General features: G+C 38.7%; 1 protein-coding gene and 1 long non-coding RNA gene across 3 annotated transcripts in view; one reads left to right on the top strand and one right to left on the bottom strand.

Annotated features, from left to right (window-relative positions):
* Window positions 1–7,528: 7,528 nt before the first annotated feature.
* Window positions 7,529–19,811, bottom strand: LOC122829915. The gene is made up of 2 exons (XR_006370456.1): window positions 19,406–19,811; window positions 7,529–7,589 (listed from the first exon to the last, which is right to left on the bottom strand). It is a non-coding gene; the product is annotated as an uncharacterized LOC122829915 (long non-coding RNA).
* fbxo41 (F-box protein 41) overlaps window positions 19,401–21,249 on the top strand; it is a 35,117-nt gene continuing 33,268 nt past the window's right edge. The window contains exon 1 of one of the 2 annotated variants that reach the window (XM_044114828.1): window positions 19,401–19,530. The gene's annotated coding sequence lies outside the window, so the exon portion shown is untranslated. Of the gene's footprint in view, window positions 19,531–19,611; window positions 19,736–21,249 lie in introns of those variants that run through there. The other variant, XM_044114829.1, reaches the window with a different exon arrangement.

Here is a 21,249-nt window from a genome sequence, read left to right as displayed (position 1 = left end):
TGCATGATATATTAGTTTCCATTTTTGAACAGAATTACTGAAATAAACAACCTTTTCTTTGATATTCTGACTTATTGAAATGCATCAGTGAAACATATTGTTCTCCTTAGAGTCTGTCCATCACTGTTCTGCCTTAAAACCTCTGAAGTCTACTTTAGGAACGACAAGTGCATCTTCAGCTGTCGGTGAAGCATCCCTTTTGTGCATGCTTGAACTCCAAACAATTCTACCTCTACAACAATAATCCAATAATGACTTTTTTCAGAATGTTTGAAAATTAATTTATTTGCTTATGCGAAAGATCATAGGCAGTCTTAACGGCTTGAGCTTCAGATATCAGGTCACCTCAAGCACCTATTAATAATCACAGTCCTACTTGAGACAGTCTATATGGCTGCACAGTCTCATTCTCGTGCTGGATTGATCCATTGTAGGGGTAATCACCGCATAATTTTATGCGCACCTTTGAAATGTGCACCCGGGCACGTCATGGTCCTTGGGGTGGGCTCAGTAATCAAGGTGCATAATCGCATGGCAGTAATGGCAATCAGGCTTTAGCAGATTAATTCCTTGGATCATGCATCAACCCTTTGGTCCGGTATCTGATCATGAAGAAGGGTGTAGGTGGTCTGGAGAGCGCAGGTGATTAAAAAAGAAGAGAACCAGAACGTCGAGAAGGTGCTCGTTATGCAAACATTTTAAAGTGCCTAATTCTTTCTTTTTGCTCTCGCTCCCAAATTCTTCATTTGTATAACCGATCAGGCAAAGCATGAACCTGAGAGTAACTTTCTACTCTCTCCTTCAGAAATTAGAATTCAACTCTGAGGTTAAGGAGTCCAAGCAGTCCTTTCTTTCTTTGTGCACTAGAGCTGTCTGTGAAAGACAGTGTGTGTGTGATGCAGCTAAGGTAAACACTAAACTATGAATTTCCCCTGGCTTAATGAACACCTTCATTGCTGTCTAGATAGGAACATTCATGGCTGCCCTTGAAACATTGTAGATTTGATTCCTGGCAATACTGCCACAGCAGAGTTATGCAGCTGAACGCAGACAACATGCAGGATCCTATGGACAGGGTAAACAGCCGTTTCAGTGCAGCAAAACACCGTTCACAATATCTGTGAGAAACGGTATGTGCCAGCTTCTGGATTTTTTTCTGTTGTTGCATTTTTGGAACATGTAAGTATTTCAGATTATTAGAGGCGCATAAAATTGGACAATGTGACCTGAGTTCGTATAATTACTTTCAGTGATTATTCCCTCTATCAAGGGAAATAGTTTACCGAAAAATGAAAATGAACCTTTCCAGGAGTGCCTCAGCTAACTAAATTACTCTGCAAATACGTCGCCTAATCATCCAGGAGGTGATAAAAACCCAAAACATCTAAAGAACCACAGGACTCACTGGCTTTATCTATGCCATTGTTTATGATTTCACAATAAGAAAGATACTGGAGAAAAATGGACTCCAGGAACATGGATAGTCATCTAAAAAGCCTCAGTTGAAGTTTTTTCAGAGGTTCTCACCAGAGAGTCAAACTAGCACCTTACCAGAGTGTGGCCCAAATGGAAAATGAGATTTCTACCATCTTAAAACAACTCCGACCTCAAAAATAGCACAGCACCCACTAACAGGTGTCATGGTGAAGAGATAATCAGTGTTATTCACTTCTCCTGTCAGAAGACATAATGTTATGTCTGGTTTGAATATATGGAAGTCTATGATCACCTAAGCTGAATAAATGGTTGGTCTGCAGTATGTTGCAAAATGTCCTTTATGTACAGCACATATTGTACAGTGGAACATGTAAAGCACAACAAAGAAGATTAAATTGTGTATCTGAAAAGTAATGTAGTGTAAAAAAATATTAAAACTGTATTTGTATGGGTATTTTAAAAATATATATTTTGAATGACAGTTTCTGTGTTTAGTTGCATTCAATGTGTCCTGATAACATTTTGATCCCTATGACCACTCAGAGTAATCTAAGCATATGTATTAGCTAATAGTGAGTTGTCCAATGTTTTCTTAAATTGAATAAAATCATCAGTAATACGCTTAACTCACTCACTGAAGGTGATCAGGACCAAAGAGTTTTGTCTTAGTTTCTAAATAGCAACAGACATTTTATCCCAACAGCAACTATGTTTACCATGAAGCTTCAGATGAAATTCTGACACCATCAGCTTGCACTGATTTGTCTTTTGTTTCTAAGTACATACATGGCTTCACATCAAAAACTACAGCTTGCTCATGCACTATGTAGTGTTAGCATGTTTGATCTCACACATTAATAATTTGATTTGCACATGTCGTCTGGGGACAAATTCTATCAAGTTGTGCTTTGAATGTCGTAAAATGTATGTTCGGTAGTGTTTCAGCTCTGCTCTCTCCTACAACAAGAGCTCTATGTGGATTTCTGCAGGAAGCAGCATGGCAGGTCACCTGAGTGGTCATGCTATGTGGGTTGCAGGTGGTTGTACACTGTGGGTTACTTTGGCCCACTCTGGGCACTGATTCTGCAGGGGCCACTGATTTGCTTAATGTGTTGTTGCTTTTATCGAGGTTGTTGTCTGGTTGTAGTTACAGTCAGGAAGGGTTTTTTGGGGGGGGCATGGTTATTAGGTAGCTGCTGGCTGGGGGTAGAATTATTTGTTCCACTTAAGTCAGTAAAAGGGTGTTCAAATGTAAGAGAGCATTTGGGGGTTTAACTGATGTGATGGCTAACCCTACTAGGACCACTGGATTTTGGCCCCTTCTTGGCACTTTGTCTTGGAACAGCCCATGCAGCAAGAAGCTGCAAGAAGGGCTTCACAGTGGTTCAGAGAGTGGTACTTGCATCTCTCCATTTGAGACTAACTCCAACATTTTAACGTCTGACAAGTTCTGCCTCTAATTCCGAGAACATTTCCTTACCAAGATATGAGGGTACGTACATAACCCCTCACACATCGAATGTCTTTCTATGCTCACAAGGACTTTGCATTGACTTCCATTAATTTGTCATTCACTTCTGCAGCCTAACCTCTAATCCTAACCTCAAATCTAACTTCAACTCAATTCACACTTTAGTCCTAAACCCAGCCCATAACCCAGAAACACCACTTCTTTGGCTGTGGGCCCCATAAGGACCAGTTGGTTCCCACTTAGTATGTGTTATAGAAAATGGTACAGTCTGGTTTGCTGACTGTACCAGTCTGGAATCAATTGCCTTGCTCATTCCTGGTATGCAGCGTCATGGTTCATTCATTGAGCCATCCATGTAGAGTTGATGGCGAATGATTTCTTCACCCTGAAAGCTGTACCTGAGGCTGATCTTTGTGATCACCTAAGGGGGATCTTAGAGAACAGCAACATAACAGAACATAACCTTAGTTTGTACATCTACTTTGCAGTTTTCCCTGAAATGGCCTCCAAGCGTGTCCTCCACATTTCCATTGAGATCCTGGTAAAGGTCTTCAGAGTAGCATTGTGCAGTTCCACGTACTCAATGATTGCGTGGAAATGAAAAAGGTAGAGCTTCTTGACCTATGTGTGTGCTCACAATAACTGTTAGGAGACCTAACAAAAGCTTACATGTTGTGGAGAGTAATGTTATTTGTCAACAAGGAGACATTTTCCAGTTTTCAGGGTCTTTCATGACAAGAACTGTTAAGCTTGATTGTGCTTCTGGGTGTTGAGGAAGAAAGGCAGTTTCTTTTGTAAGTAAATGTGAATCAAATCAGTGCCTGGTCAGAGTCAACTCATAATTCTCAAGATTTTCTTGAAAATATATGCAGGCTGCTGTTCTGTTGTCTTGAACTTTTAGAGCCATGAGGGGTACTGAGGACCCCTAAGGCCTGGCTTTCTAAAATGCTTCTTCATTCTCATCTTGAGTGGATCTCCTTATCTTGATGAACAGGAAGTAGAGCATAGAAGAAAAAACTATCAGACAGAAAAACTGTCTACATGAACAGTCAGGAAGTTATGTCTCTAAGAGACAGTCAAAACTGAGCACTTACCTGTCAGAGGAGCTGGAACATATATCATCCATCAGTCATCTAACACATGTCATATTTTCAACAAATAGAGCTTTAGGAATCACCTGCTTGATACAGAAAATATCCTTTTTGGTGTAAAATAGTGTAAAAGGAACATGTTGTATGTTTTTGACTGACTATTAAAATTAGTGACTACAGATCAAATTTGAAGTAATTTTTTTGAGATGCCTTTTGTGGATCAAACAACTTGTTCATTCATTGAGCCAAGCGGCCTTTCATACATAAACAACGTTAAAGGTCAGATTTAATTGCTTTAGCAAACCAGAACCTCTTAAAATGCTTGAAAACAACAATGTCAACACAAAACATTCAACAGACCTTTGGCAATATCTTAAATTATTGGCCGAGCTAACTTAAAAGCATCACGAGGAAATCTGGCTCATTTGGAAGTAAAATTCACAAAAATGAGAGGTGCTCTAAAACTTTTGCACAGGAACGCTGGGGCAAATCTTGGGCTGTTGACAGAAATAACTTTGACGGAAGTTTGTGCTTGCTTGAAAATGTCCACAGTGCTATTACTTGTTGTAAATATCGAGAAATCTGCTGTCAAATTAGCATGCATCTCAAACAAACAAAAAAAAAAGACCGTCTCACGTCCACCTACCTATATTATTATGACTTTATATACTTGCAACTTTTAACCCCTCTTACCATAGAATAAATTACTACTGTATGTGACCGTGCATCCTGTAGGGCTGTGAGTGATTACTTTAGTGCTTTGACATTTGCAACAGCTGTAATGAGGCATGTCTCTGACAGACGTGTCACCACCAGCAGCCTATGTCTCAGCCGCTCAGTTCAACACTGAGTGGGGAGGCACAGTGTGGCCAAACACTGGCATTCTTTCTAGATAATGATGGCTCACCCAGTGGAGAAGCAGCGGGAACGCGTTGAAGTCTCAGACAACTGTGCGCATGTGTGTTTTAGAAAGGAAGTGAGTGAGCGAGGCCCATCGAGAGCCTATGTGAAGTTTTTTAGTGTGTGTGCGTGTGCGTGTGTGAGCGTGTGTATGCGTGTGCCTGTCATTGCCAAGATGGAATCAGAGACTGGGAGAGGAGGCTGGCTTGGGACATAAAGACTAGGAGTATAAAAAATGAGTGGGCCGAACTCGCTCATACAGTCCACCCTCCTGTCAAGTCAAGCAGGGCGACGATTTGCATGTGCACACCAGCCCGCAACAGCAGCCCCAGCGCCTATTCTGCATCTAAATTAACCAGGAAAATCAAGCGCCGGCTCTTTGGAGCTCCATGAAATGTATGCAAAATGTAGCTACTTCAGCAGCAGCTTGTTTCCTCTGCCACAACTGTTGTTTCAGTCCCAGCCGAATTACCACAGCTGTGAAGTGGAGGCATTAGTGAAGATTAACACAGAACTGGCTCATTAGAAAGGAAATCACACACTTTATTGTGCCTTGTAAAAAGATTTGCACACCTGGAACTTGTTTTTCTTCACATTTTGACACATTGCAACACCAAATTACCGTGTATTTCTTTGGGATGAAACAAATAGAACATACTTGGGAAAAAAAAAAAAAACGAAGACAGGAGATATGGGATTTTCAGCAAGCTCTTTTAAAAATGTGTGTTTGAAGAAGTTCTTTGGATAAATATTTTCAATTCTTGTCATAGATTCACCATTGAATTTAGGAATGCAAAGAGGCATTCAAATGCATAAATATGCTTAATAAGACCATTATAATTTAGGTCTGGCTGCATTGGTCCTGGTCCTATAAGCAGGTAAACCTTACTCCCAGTTTTTCAACAAAGACTTGCTATCCTTCCATATTGACCAGGTTTGTGAAGTACATGGCAAATAGTTGCCTTGTGAACAGATTTCCCCACCAGAAGGACAAGTGAAGCTAAACACAAATGCATTAAACTGGCTCCCGGTAGCTCAAAGAATAGACTTTAAAATACTGTTGTTAGTTTATAAATCAATTTCTCATCCCTTTCTGTATGGTAACGCTGAGGGTCCACTTAGATCATAGTCATAAAATTACTCCTTCAGATAGATTTTGATAGATTGAAGACAAATAAGAGTACAGTGCATTTATTTAAATGTATGCACGACAATTACATGTATTTCATTTCAAATATAGAAATTTAATGGCACACCCTTTCCTTTCCTTTGTCTGCTTCCTGCAGTTAGTAGAGCAAAGATCTCTGTTATATTATAAGCAAGGGACAATTGGAAGATGAATTAGCTGGTGGAACTATTTTTAGGGAAAAGCGCTCCGATTTCTGTGCAGGTCTCCATACATCCGTCTTTTAACAGTATAGCAGAGCTGTTGCATCTCACAACCTCCTTCCTCCCTTCCTCAGTTCTCACCCCCTCCAGCTGTTCATAATAGCCAGCTCACCATTTCTCCGGCAAGGTGGCTTTTAGCCAGTGATTGACTGTCACTTTCCCCAGCGGTGGGGGCTGGCGGAGAACAACGTCCCTCCCTGTCTGAGTGTATAGGAACCATGGAGAGGTTACACAGGGGTGTATCAGATACAGTATGTGCTCCCGAGCCTTGAAGAGCTGGTGGTATCAGACAGGAGCTGTCTCTGATCTCAAACCTGCAGAGTCTTGTAAATCTAAAGAGATGTGGCTTTCATTCTTTTTTCCTGATTTTTTTTTTCCCTCTTTCTCCTGTGACTCTTAAATGCAGGCTTTCATATAGATGAGTCAGATCAGCAGCGCACATTTAAAAATCAAAACAGTTTCTCTCTCTATGGGTCCCCAAATCCCCTTGTCTTGTGTTGCAAGCAATCACTGTGTGAATATGTAATGTGATTCAGTGGTCTTAGAGCTCAATTTGTTGCATATAGCTGCATAAGACCAGTCATCAGCAAATATCCAAATCAATCATTTTCTTAAGTCACTTCTCTGATTTTAATGACCGCAAAGCGGGTTTTAAAGACTCAGCAGCAAAAAGTCTCAGGTAAAAACAGCAGAGGGGAAAAGAAAAGGAGTGAGTGCTGCTGTTGTTAGTCATCTGTGATCCTGTCACTCAGTGCTGCTGCGGCATAGGGTCCGCTTCCTGTTAACAAGATATGTTTACAGCATCAGCACTGGGCTCCCACCGTCTGCGGGTTTGTGCGTTTATGCTCCTTGTCACTCCTGAAGATTGACACGTCCACATGTCTGTTAACCATTAACTGGTCAGGAACTGCCATCTTTTTGAGGAGACAGATAGTGACAGGATCCCTGTTCCTCCACAGCGCTTCCTGGCTGAGGCGGACCTTCCTTTGTCGGCGTGTGGAGGGAGGCATGCGTCTAACCATTAACTGTATTCCTGACACCAGGCCTTACTACTGGGGTGACAAATCGCAAAGTCCCTGCAAAACTTTTAGGATGGAGAAATATTAACCCCATCTCAGCTGGGGCTCTTCCTCCATCGGCCTGCAGATAAATGAAGAGTTGCTGATCGTTCCATCACCATCAACTTCTCCTTCCTCCCACTCATTCACTCACAGTGCTTGCGTCTCCTCAGGCACTTTTGACAGTGTGGTGTCTTGTAAAGGAGGAAGAGATTGATATGAAGCGAGGTTCATGTGCTGCGCCTGGGTACAGATGAGAGAATGATAATTTATGGACTCATCACTTTTCAGGTCATAAAAACACAATTTTTTTTTTAACAAAGAAAAGCCCTCAAAGAAATTATCATTATGAACGAATGCAGAAGAGTGATTGAAGTTGAACAATCACTTAAATCGAGTCGGCACAATCAAGGGTTTTAATTCATGGAACAGCTTCTCTACATTTGTGTCTTTCTTCTTCCAGTAGAAAGACACTCTACAAGAAGAAGAAAGACACAATATATTTTTTTTAAATATATTTTATTCATGCAGTGCCTTGGAAAAGTATTCACACCACCTTACGTTTTAAACATTTTAGTACTCTACCACCACAAATATAAGTGAAATTTAAAGGGACTTTATGTGTCACAACAAAACGGTGCAGTGTGTAATTGGCAAGTGGAAGAAAAATCAAGCATAGTTTTCAAAATACTAAGCAAATAAAAATGTGAAGGTTTTGCATGCAGTTGTATTCACCGCCTTTGCATCACAGTGGAGATCTGCTGACAGAATAACTATACAAAACTTGATGTGTTGCAAGAAGAAAGCCAGTACTGAAAGAAAAGCCTAAGTTCTGTTTGCCACAACCAACACAGTGGACGCACCAAACATTTGGAAGAAAGTGCTTTGGATGAAACCAAAGTAAAATTTCCAGGTTTGCATGCAAAATTGCTGGGTGGTGGTGAAAAGTCAACAGTGTGTTTTACCCAGAACACACAATCCCCCTGATAAAACACAGTGGTGGCAGCATCATGCTGCAGGGAGACGTTTCTTCAACATGAAAATCTGTCAACAGAATGGCTGTTAGTTGTATTCTCCTCAAATTTGGCCTTTATGAAAGAGTGGCAAGAAGAAAACCATTACTGAAAGAGATGCTTCAAAATTCAATTTGCCATTCAGCATAAGCATTGTACAAGACGCAGCAAATGTGTTGAAGGCGCTCTGGTCAGATGAGATCAAATGAAATGTGTTTAGGAATCCAAGGCAACACAATCCTCTGACCCAGGGGTCTCAAACTCCAGTCCTCGAGGGCCGCTGTCCTGCAACACTTAAGATGTACCTCTGCTGCACCACACCTGAATAGAATAATTAGTTCATTAGCAAGGCTCTGGAGAACTGATCTACACAAGGAGGAGATAATTAAGCCATTTCATTCCAGTGTTTTGTAACTGTGGCACATCTTAAAACGGTAGGACAGCGGCCCTCGAGGACTGGAGTTTGAGACCCCTGCCAGACTGAAACATGGTGGTGGTGTCATCATGATGTTTTAAAGGCTCTCCACAGACAGTGAAGCTGGTCAGAGTTGATGTGAAGAAGGAAGGAGCTGCTTACAGAGCAATCCTGGAGAAAAAAAAAATACAAACCCCCAAATAAATGTCACTAACGGCTAAAGGGGGATCTACGATGCATTGACTCCTGGAGGTTGAATACAAATGATTTCTTTCCTTTTTAACTTGAAAAAACATGCATCGAACCGCTTTACACTGGACTATCACATCAAATTACAGTAAAACAAAATGTTTATAGTTGCGATGTGACAAAATGTGAAAAAGGGGCATGGATTCTTTTGCACAGCACTATAATTTACTGTATTCATAATCGTTGTGGTTCCAGTGTGTTTTTTTACACCTTCAAAATATTTTCCCCCTCCTTCTACCAGATCATAAAAGGGTGAAAGACTCAGCTGTTGCCTCCATCATTAAAACCTGCACCCCTTCATGAAGTCGATGCACCTCTGTTGCGTCTCGGCGCCTGGTTCTGTAATGGTCGCTCACAGCCCAAATGGACTCAAGGGCTTTCATGTGTCCTGAACAGTATACTCCTCTCATTATGGCCCATAGTTATCACACATCAAATGGCCTCATTATTTTCAACAAGGAAAGGAGCGCAAGTGTGTGACCAGTTGGAGCTACAAAGTAACTTCCAAGTTCAAATAGAAAAAAAAATAAATAAATAAAAAATCAGCAGTTCGACTAGTATTATACAAGCAAAAGGCTGCAGAGATGAAAGGCAGTGTATATCCCCTGTCTGGTATGATTATTAAAAACAATAAAATATGGACCTTTGTTTTTTTGTTTGTTTTTTTTTTCCAATTGAACATTTTTAAGCATTTAAGAAGCCTGATGTGTGAGTGTGAATAGGCTGTGCAAGATTAACATTTAACCCAAGCACATCTGAACATAACACTCCATAAATGGATTTGCACAATCTGACCGTTAAAGTGCACCAACAAGGTTTTGATTTCACAGCGACCATTGCAACAGCTCTCAGCAGAATTATGCCTATTTATAGTTTTCAAAGCCTTTTACATCATTTACATAAAAAGGTCTAATTTAATATAAGCTGACAACAATTTGACAAGGCAAGATCAAAGGTTAAGCTAACACACAATACCTGTTAAGTCTATTAGCATGGAAATGAATGCAACACCTCCTAATAGCCTGTTGTCATACCTACAGTGAACAGCCTAAATAAGTTGCAGTGAAATAAAATGAAACAGGAAAAAAAAAAAAAATCACAAGGGCTGTACTTGATAAGACATACTCGTGTTTCTATGACAACATCCATGGCTCAAGCTAAGAATGCAGAGATTTGGATAATCGTTGTCACTGTGATGCACTTAATGTTTGTGCTTGGACAATAATGCTTGTTTAATGTCCAAAGGACCGCATCCCATTCAGAAATTCAAAATGACTGCAAGGATGTACGACACTGAGCCACATGCAACACGTTCCCCGTTCAGTGTGTTCTTATTTAGAAAATTAATAGAACTACTCGAAAAAGGTGCGAGATGCATGTCTCACACACTGAAATAGTTAAATGATGACAGTTTTAAAAGTTATTTTTTTCTGTACTAGAGAAAAAAATCTCAACATTGTTTTCATGTTAATTTATTATATCTAAAAATACAAGTAAATTATTTTTTTTTACCTAACTGGCATTATATAATCTAATTATTTTTAACAGCACTGTGCTATAATAATGATCATGTTGAATTTCATCTGTATGTTACAATATAACTGTTTTGCATTGGAATACATTTTCCTAATGTGATTTCAATACTACTGCCTATGAATAGGCTCTGGATATAAAAAGCCTTTAAAATGGCTTTGATGCAATGTGGAGTCACTTGAAATAACTGAATTACGGGTAGCACTTTAAAAATAAGTGACACAGATTTAAAAAAGATTCCCCATAACAGGAACCTACAAACGGAGTAAAACCACCTGACAATGAGCTGAGAAAAAAACACCTTCAAGCATGGATCCAAATTTTACTCAGGATAAATATTTCAAAACATAGTTTACTCGTGCAAAGTTTAGAATTTCATTTGTTTGTGTCTGTTCATAAATAGATCTTACTGTTGGCAAAGCTGCAATTAATCTGCAAGAAATTAGTCAGGTCAGAAGTAATTTAGAGATTTATTGTTTTTGACCACTTGCTACAGATTGTACATTTTACTTGCTGGTTTGCTATGGTAATATACGGCATACTCACAGTGGACCAACATTGTTTTGTGGTGAATGTGATAATGACTTTCAAGCTGTTAGCCTGCAGTTTCATCACATTTTATCCCTTTAATGACTATAATTGCCTCTCGAGGTGATATATTGATATTGGCCAAGCTCCTACGGGCTGTGTGTTATTCCATTGTGTTACTCTGAGTGTTAACAGACAGCAAAAGAGCCCGTTTGACCTTGTGATGAAGCAAGAATTTTCTCATACGCCGAGGAAGCCAAACAGACTGTCATTTTGCACAGTGTGTGGTCCCTGAGTATAGTCAGTGCATTGATTTGTAATAAAAATATCTGCTCAGTACTTATAGCTTAATGGATATTGATTTCAAGTCATTCATGCAAATTGAATAGTTGTAGCTTTTTTTTGTTTTTGTTTCAATAATTTTAAGTATCTTCACAATGTTTCAGATATGTTTAATTTGTGATCTGGTTCTGATAACAGAAAAGTTTGTTTTTATTTTCTTGTGAGAACTGATATAGTACTAGTGCCCTCTGCTGTTCACAGCATAGAACGATTTTTTTTTCCTAAGAGTTTTTTTTTTTGTAATTAGTCAAAGGGGAGTACAGCTTAGTGCAAATTATCTCAAGGCAAGGTCAATGTTAGAATGTGAAGAAGATTTAAAATAACTTTCTGGGTCTTTGGTCATTACTAATCAATAATTACTATAGTTTTTAACTTTTCATCAAAAATAATTCAGTTCATTAATGCAAAAGTTATATATTCTAAAAATTCATTGCAGTGTTATGTTTTAGGTGTTAATTTCTATTAATTTAAATAACTATGGATCAGAAATCACAAAACCCCAAAACTCAATTTCTTAGAAAATGTAAAAATGAGATAAGAAACAAGACAAAAAGTAGCTAACCGAAAGCATTTCCACAATGTGTATGCGCTCAATACTCGGTCAGGACGTCTCTTGTATAAATTACTCCATCAACACAGTGTAGCCTGTGTCTCTGCTGAAACGTAAAGGAAGCCCAGGTTGCTTCGATAACGGCCTTCAGCTTGTCTGCATTGTTGTGCAGGAAGTCCAGTAGATTGCCCTGAGACATTGACTTGTAGCATTCACTCCTCCAGGACGAGCACAAAGTGACAGTAGGCAATCGCTTGCATTGTGTCATTGACTTAAAAACTCTTACAACGACCATACATGCAGCAAATGTAAGGGGGAGGAAAAACTCCCCTTTTAAATGAAGAAAAAACTAGCAGAACCTTCCTGAGTGCGAGAGGCCATCTGGAATGACCGACTGGGAGTTTCAGAAGACAGAGCAGAAGACACATAAGAGAAACAGAAGAACTGATGAAGGAGTAATTTCTATGTTAATCAGATGTAAAATGTTAGAAGCAGGAGTCGGACACAGATTAATAGTTGGCAGCAGTATCTCAGCCGATGCCCTCTTCCAGGAAGGCAGCGCAACCAAACAAAATGCCAGACCAGGAGTAGTTTCTATGGAGAGAAAATAAAATAAAAAAACAGAGAAATTAGCAGCTTAAATTATAGGAAATCATTCAAGTTGAGGAGTAAGAGAAGAACAAAGTCCTCCGGCAGCCTGTAACAGCATAACTACAGAGAGCTCAGGATAATCTCAGTCCTTAAAATGAGCCATGAAATAGGCAGAGCCAGGGAGAACCATCTTTCCAGACTCTTCCCCTCCCCCACCTCTGTCAGATACGGCCGTACACTCTTAGATTGCCGTTCACATGAACAAACAGGAACCTGTCGGACAGAAAAACAAATTTAAATAAAAAAATCACTGGAGGTAGAAACTTTGCCCTTGCCCTCAAGGAATTTGGATTCTGTGCCTCTCCAATCTCACACCTTGATTTCCAATTGAAACGTTGGACCACTGAGAAACAGCCCAGTCCCTTTTCTCCTTAAGCAGGTTAAGATGTTTCTGATCCTGTTTCTGCTTCACCAGTGGCTTAAACAAAAGGAATCCCCCCCAAACTCTTAAATAAACACATCTTTATAGATCTCTCAAGGCTACAGTCAACCCTGTTGCTTGCACTTTTCTTTCAAAGGTTTGCCTTCCATCAAACTTTCCATTAATACACTTACACATTACACAACACTCTGTAAAGAACGAACATCATTACTGGTGATCCGTTGTGCCTTACGAAGGGTTCTGTAATTGTCTATTGGATTACAGCCATGCTAGTTTACCTCAAAAAGGGTTATGTTGGAAAACTACATATGCCTAAAGTGCTGTTTTTGTTTGGTGCATAAAATATACAAGTGTGTTTAATTAATCTACATAATACAGGAGTTTCACTTTCTAAATTATGTAACTGAAAAAGAAAAACCCTTTTTGATGATATTCTGACATATAGAGATGCACCTGCTTGCCACACTGAAAACATATTTTATTCAATTCATAAAAAACTACATGAAGTTGTTTTTCTCACCTCACATTTACACTCTACTTTATGTTGGTAACTCTCCAGTGAAATACATTGAAGCTTATGGTTGTAACGTGACAAAAATGCTAAAAGTTTACAGGATTATAGCTTTACAATCCACTGTACAAATGAGTGGACACAAGTAGAATCCCTATATCAATTTTCCTCTAATAATGGGCATAAAAATGCAGTACAACAAAAAAAAAATGAAAATATTAACCATCTTTTATATATTCTGTTTTCTCACTACAAAAATAAACTGAACCCTAGGTGAAACACTTTCATTGTACAACATTTGCAGACATGTGCTGTGGTTGCTAAGCAAACAGTGACTAATAATATCTACATGGAAGAGGTTTGCATTAGTGCAGCAAGCCAAAGCACAGCATGTCTCAGTCTCTACCAATCTAAAGACAATGAAGGTTCACCACACTGTAATTACACAACAATGAATTTGTCAGTCACCTCTCATACATATGAATGAGGGGGGACGGATAAAGGTGTTCGGTCTAAATTTGCCAGGGTTTTTTGACGTGAGAGCGAGAAAAACGGCCCAGCATCACATTCAACCTATCAAAATCTCCAGAGGGAGAGAATTTTTAAGCTTTTGTGTGTCAGTCTTTCTCTGTCATGGCTGGATATGTGCGGCATGTAGAGGGCGTACAGGGGTAAGAGACAGACGTAACAGGTTTAGATGTCTTACTTAAAAAAAAATAAAAAAATCATATGGCAAGAATTATAGAGGCTGAAGTTGTTGGCTTTGCCTCTCAATAGCAAGAAATTACATGCAGTCACAGAAGAAAGTAAATACACCCACTTTTCTTCATTAAAAGGTTTTACACCACCAGAAAGGAGGAAAAAAAATATCTGGTTGATTGCAGGCTTATATAAATAAAATAATGGAGAAAAAGTATGACATCTGATTCAGCGTGAATAGGCATCCATCTATTTTGTAAAGGGATCTGCCACCTGTGGCTCGTTGAATCTTTCACAATAACTCTGGCTAAAAATAATAATGAGCCAACTCATGTTTTTTTTTAAATGTACAATGACTCCTGAAAGTATTCACAGCATTTTATTTTTCCACATTTTGTTAAGCTACATCTAGCTTTACTGCAAATTGTATAACTTTTTTAGTCAAAATTGTACATAAGTACCCAGATCTGATGAAGTCCTGCTGGTTCCAAGCTTCTTCCATTTAGCAATGATGGAGGCCACTGAACTCACTGGGACATTCATAAATATTTCTGGTTCCTTCCCCAGATTTGTGCCTAAAGACAATCCTGTCTCAGAGGTCCCCAGACAATTTCTTTAATTTCATGTGTGGTGTTTGACCTCTGACCTTAACCGTGCAACTTTATATTAATAGGAGTCTGCCTTTCTAAATCAAGTCCAATCAACTGAATTTATCACTGGTGGATTCCATGTAAGCTGCAGAAACATCTCAAGGTTACATTTTGAGCTTAATCAACAAAGTATTAAGCTGTAGAATATTTATGTAAATGTTATTTCTTGGCCTTATGTTTTTAAATTTCCAAAAATCTCCAAATTTTTCCATATTGTTAAAATGGGCTATTTGTAGAATTTTGAAGAGGGAGTTTAATTTACTACAATTTGGAATAAGATTGTAACATAACAAAATGTGAAAAAATGGAATACTTCCCAAATGCACACCAGATATAAGTGAATTTTCACAACAGAATGATTCTAAACACATCAGTAATATCATCTAGATATATATTTTTTTGCTATATTTTTCTTTTTGTCTTGGATAAGTTTTCACAAATATATAGACACACATATTTATATTTTATCACTTTAACGCTAAAAACATGTTTTTTTTACTAGAAAAACACTTTTGATCAAATCTTGCACGTCATTTTTTTTAATCCTCCCCATCAGGAAAAAAATGTTCCACAAGCAGAACCCCACCCCACTCCTACTAAACTTTAAATTATTTTTTTCTACATTTTTTTTTTTTGTGTGTGTGAAACTTATTTATTTTATTTTTTAAATTATTGCTGAACTGTAATTGAAAATAAACTGCATAGTTAAAATTTGCTAAAATGTTCACAAAATGTCCCCCCCCCCCAAGTCATTTTTAAGCATTTTCTTTAAATGTGATATGTGAATAAAATGTATCTGCATACTTCTTAATGAGACTTAAATCTTAAAATCTAGCTTTGATTATATTGCACTGGGGTCTACACTGCATTTTATCTGTTAGATTTTTCAATGGAAGTTGTACTACTTCTCTTTGACCAGGAAGTGGTGCTTAATCACCTACACATAATAACTGGGGATAATAAATTTCCTTCTCCCTAACTTGTTCAGCCATATTTACTAGTGCTGACTCCTTTTTTTAATTGGCATACCTTATATAGAATATGCTTCATATCCAGCCTACAGCTTTTAACTAAGACCCAAGAAGGGAAGCAGTATGGAGCTTTTTTTTTGTCACTGTAGATCATATCTTTTATCCTGGGATGTTTCTAAAACATGCAGGAACCAGTTTCTGTGTAAGCCTATGCCTGAACTCTTATTTTAATATCAGAAGGGAAAAAAGGGTACTCCCATTACACTGTTGCATATTTGTCCCACATTTCAGTGTCGTAATCAACCACTGGCTTTCATAAAAATTGCTCAAGCATCATAGTACTGTACACTACAGCTGATGGTTCAGCAGAGAGATCTCTAGGTAAGCCAGGAAAGGTTTCTTGGAAATTTGATGAAAATCTCTGGTATGAGTATCACAACTTTGAGAGGGCATATAAACAGATGACAAAAATATAAACAAATTTGATATAGTATTTACGCAAGTGCTACTCCAATGTTGCAATAATGCATCCATTGTCTGTACCTTTTTGTTCATGCAGGGTCCCTGTCTCCATTGGCCATTTTGCAAGAGACAAGGTACACCATAGACAGGTTATCAGTCCATCACAGGGCAACACAGAGGCATATAGGACAAACCATGCACACATTCATACCAAGAGGAACAAATTATCCTGGCAGTCATATATTTTCCACTGTGTGAGGAAAGTGGAGTACCCAGAGAGAGCTGACGCATGCCCAGGGAGAACATAGAAACTACAGCAGAAAGACCCTGGGCAGAAAGATCCAAGGTTAGTATTTGAACCCAGGGCCTTTGCTGCAAAGCAACAGTGCTCCAAAAACTACACTATTGTGCATCAATTACCCTACAATAATCAATTATCAAGTCAAAAATCAAAAGACATGCTAAACTATGCAAACTATCTTGTAGCACTCATAAAAATGTACTCACCTCAGCATTTCAAATGCCTAAGTTGGCTCTAATTGATGGCAGTTAAGCACATACTTAGGATAATGTAGGCATGTAACCTCTTTCCTCATAAATCTAGATAATAATTAACTAATGGCTAAAAAATAATTAACTTTACTCACTAAAGAAAGTAAGCAAAATGGTCTCAGTTTCAAATTGTTATTTTGTTTTTTTTCCCCAAAGAGTTTTTGCAGCGCTAGTGGCTCGTATTTTTTGTGACAGTAGGCACACAGGAAAGAGGGCGAGCAGAGGGGGGAAGACATGTGGCAAAGGTCATCGGGACCGGGAGTCGAACCCGCGACGTCCGCGTCGAGGACTGAGGCCTCCAAACGTGGGTCGTGCTAACCTCCTGTTGCGCCACAGCACGCCCCTCACTTTCAAATTGAGTCCATTTTACTATAGTACATATTCAGAAGATTTTACTTCTATTCTGAAATGTTTAAATCATTATTAGATATTGAAAACAGGAAACAGTAAGATCACATAAAAAATTACTGAACTTTGATGCAATAAAGGATAATTTTCCACACTTAATCTCAATACACATTCAATATTCAAAGGGTTTCTGCAAGTGTTAAGTTTTTCTTTTTGTTTTCTTTGAGCACATACTTTTACATATGTGCTCATTTGTAAATAGCATTCACAAATAAAATTGCTATCAGTGACCCACAAACAAGTACATGAAAGTTTCCAAGAAAACCTAACAGCTAAAAAAATGACAGTTTCAAACGACATGGATAATTGCTAAGAACAAAATTAACACATTAATAGTTAAACTCTATAAGCGGAATTCAAAACAATACGCAGAAGTTCATATGTTTACATTTTAATAATAGTTGAAAAGCTTTGGTTAATGTATTTTTACACCTTTGTTATCTTTTGATTCTGTTTTCTGTGTCTCTTTGTGATGATGACCATTGAGTTGTGGTCAATTTTCTGTCTTAACAGTCACTCTGGGTCTACTTTGAACAATCTCTGACAAGACCAAATTGACCTGCTTGTAATGTAACGCAGGAAGAAATCCAGTCTGTCTGTTCCCTCTGTCTTTAGTGGGCAGATGTAATCGATCTATCTTCAATCTCACAACTTGAAAACGCTCAGATGCAATATCCTCCTCCTGATGAGGGAAAAGGGGGTTGCTTTTAAGGACTCTTCCACCTTACTCGTCTCTCCTCCCTCTTGTGTCTAGGGCAATCAGATTTATAATATATTTCTTAGGACAGTGTCACATTTGCCCTGTCTACATTTAACATTCCAGATATCTCTAGTATCAGTCTTTAGGAGACAAAGGGTATAACTCATTGCTGTATTTTGGAGTTTTACCTCAAGACATTCCAAAGTATCCTTTAGACATTGATATGTGTAATCAATATATTACAATATATTACACATATATTAATATATTGATATTACACATCAATATATTACACATATATACCCTTTGTCTAATATATTAGACAAAGGGTATAACTCATTGCTGTATTTTGGAGTTTTACCTCAAGACATTCCAAAGTATCCTTTAGACATTGATATGTGTAATCAATATATTACACATATCTGAAATCCAACTTATACCAGAAGAAACTCATATTTAGGATATTTACAACAAAATTTTAAGAAAGAGCAGAGATGCCAACATTTTACCAAATTAATAAAACCTTTTTTTCTGTGGGAGGTTGAATGGGCGTGCACACAAACTGAAGGCTTGAGTGCTGAACACCTAAGCTGCATCTGCTCTGGTTGTTACTGCTAAGGAGTCTGATGCAGGCAGTAGGTGAGCTAAATCAAATGATTAAATTAGCTTTTCAGCATGCCACCAAGTGTGGAAAAGGATCAATTCGTTTGATTAGAGCAGGGCTGCACCTAAAATTTGCTGGACAATAGATCTTAGGGTTATAAGTTGGAGAGCCCTGGTCTGTAAGATAAAAAGGAGCTCATACAATTAGACCAAGCAATAACTCCTTCATTTGCTTTGTCTAGGAAATAGACAAGGTTATGAGCTTTATCAAAAGGTTTCTACCTCATGGACAAAACAGAGCTGGTTCCACAGTAGAGATCTGCTCTAACCCATTCTACTTCACAAAAGTTTAACACTACTAAAATGCCATCAGATTCTTTACCTCTTTTGTCAGATCCTTCTTATGTCCGTTTGCTGCCTCACCTAATCGCCTGTCCTCATGTTAGCTCATTCAATCTGAACTTGTCCAGAGTTCTCCTGGTGCTTTCTTATCTCTGTCTGCCTTTTGAGTTCCTTTTCCCGATTAATCATCAGCAGAAAAAATTTGGATGCCATTCTCTTGTCTGTGATTGACTTCACAACCAAAGAGATGTACATTTTTGGAATTAATAATAATTAATAAAAATTAAAAAAAGATAATTGAATGAGAACAAGTTCATATTTAGACAGTAAACTTAGTTCAGTATCAGGTACTGAGCAATGAACATAAATTATTTCATTTTCGGGTGCGTACAAATTAACAACAGCAAAAAACTTTTTACATGGGCAACGCTATGTGTTGTAGTTTGTTGTGTGAATGGAGCGTGGTGTTAGATTAAATGTCTAAACGGTCTGCCTTACCTCGAGTCTGGTCCTCCTCTGCAGGCCTTACCGCTCTCTGCTGCAGAGAGGGGCTTCGTGACGTCACTGGCGGCTCCGGCGGCTCGTTGATTGGAGAAGAAAAAAAATGGGGAGAAGATTGTGAGGTGAGTAAGGCGCACGTTTCTTTCTTCTTCTTCAAAAAAAAACCTCGCGTCCTCCCTTCATCATTCACACCGGTGCAGGTTCTGTAAGTGTCGCTTCATTGACGCCGCCGGTGCGCCTGCTCAGCGGTCTGCTTTGCTTGGTCCTGTCCAGCGATGAGCCCAGAGCCGCTGCTAGGACCGGGAGAGAGAATCGGGTACACGCCAGGTTGTCGCCCTTCTTTTTTTCCTCTGCCTCTCTCTTCTCCCGGGAGAGCGCAGCCGCTGCGATCAGCATGGGTGTGAATTAACCTGCCTCCCGGCCTGCTTATGCGTTGTGTCATGACGGCGGCTTTCGCTGCTGCTGTAGCATCAGTTTGGTGATGCCACTCGTCCACACCCACATGATCCGCTGCTTGTGATTGATCTGTGTGCAGTGCAGATATGAGGATCGATTATTTTTGTTACCGCTGGACGTGGCAATGTTTACGGGGAGCCCTTTTAGCTGCTGTTAGTGTGTTCAGAGGGAACCGTGGCCGATCTGCACGGCGGGACTTGATGCTGTATTTAGAATAATGGGCATCCTCTGTACAATATGTGCAAGTTTTACATGCCAGTTTTACAGTGCACTTTGTACACTGTGTTTTCAGGCTGTTTTGATACTACTGTAAACCCAAGATCGTCGACATGGATAAAAATAAGAATAAAAACGACTTAACATTCTAACAATAATACTCCCTTGGGACTCTTCACAGTGTCCCAGTAAGCTATTGGCTCTTACGCTACCATGAAGAAGCTGCTGGAGTTTTGGGAACCATCATATGACTAGCAGTGGGCCTGAAAGCTCTCCCTCGAAATCTCCTTTAACAAAAGTTGCAGTATTCCAGCAGAAAACCCAACCAAACCTACAAATCATGCTTCAGTTCAGTGGTGGCATTTGATTTGGGCCATTTATTTACAACTGTTGTGACAGTTGTGACAAAGTTTTCAATTTATTTCAGAACTTACAGGCAATGATAAGTTAGAATACCTTCTGCTAGGAATAGGGAGAGAGTGTTTTATTTGTAATGTGCTAGATTACACTGCATTTTATCCTGCTTCAGAATTTTTATATTGTTCTAGTATTCTGAGTAGTTGTGGGGCAGCAGAAAGAGTGCCTTGTCCAAGACACCATTCATGCAAAAACTGCCAATGCTTTAGTTCAAAGTCAAGCATGTACATAAAGACGCTAACTTCAAGAGTTATTCACTGCGCCATCAAAACTGGTGCTTCAAATATTTCCCCATAATAACGCATTTGGACAAATACTTTTCTCTCTCTTCACGAACAGCTGGGTGTCTTGTAGCCAGCTGCATAAATCAAGCTATGATGCTGCTTTTAATTAAATTTATTGAAGCATATAGCCACCTTTTTTTATCCCTTTAGACAGGAAAAATATAGCAGAAGGAAGATCTGAACCTCCTTGTGTACCTCTACAGTTGTTGCAATAATTATTTTATTGTTGGCATTATTTTCTACCATCAATACCCCTCTATATTTTTTCATCTACTGTGTGTGACAGACTAATGCTGCCATGTATTTTATGACCTTTTTTTTTTTTTATAAAATAGACCAAAGCAAGTAATCCACATTTGTAAAATAGAACGAAAATAATACATGATTTTCAAAATTCTTGACAAATATCTGAAAAGAGTAAATTATTTATTTAATTATTTGCTTAAAATACTTTAAACAAACCCCTAT

The sequence above is a fragment of the Gambusia affinis genome, linkage group LG04 (assembly GCF_019740435.1).
Source record: "Gambusia affinis linkage group LG04, SWU_Gaff_1.0, whole genome shotgun sequence".
Classification (NCBI taxonomy): domain Eukaryota; kingdom Metazoa; phylum Chordata; class Actinopteri; order Cyprinodontiformes; family Poeciliidae; genus Gambusia; species Gambusia affinis.
The sequence above is the reverse complement of the archived record's forward strand: the minus strand, read 5'-3'. Positions and strand labels throughout refer to the sequence as shown.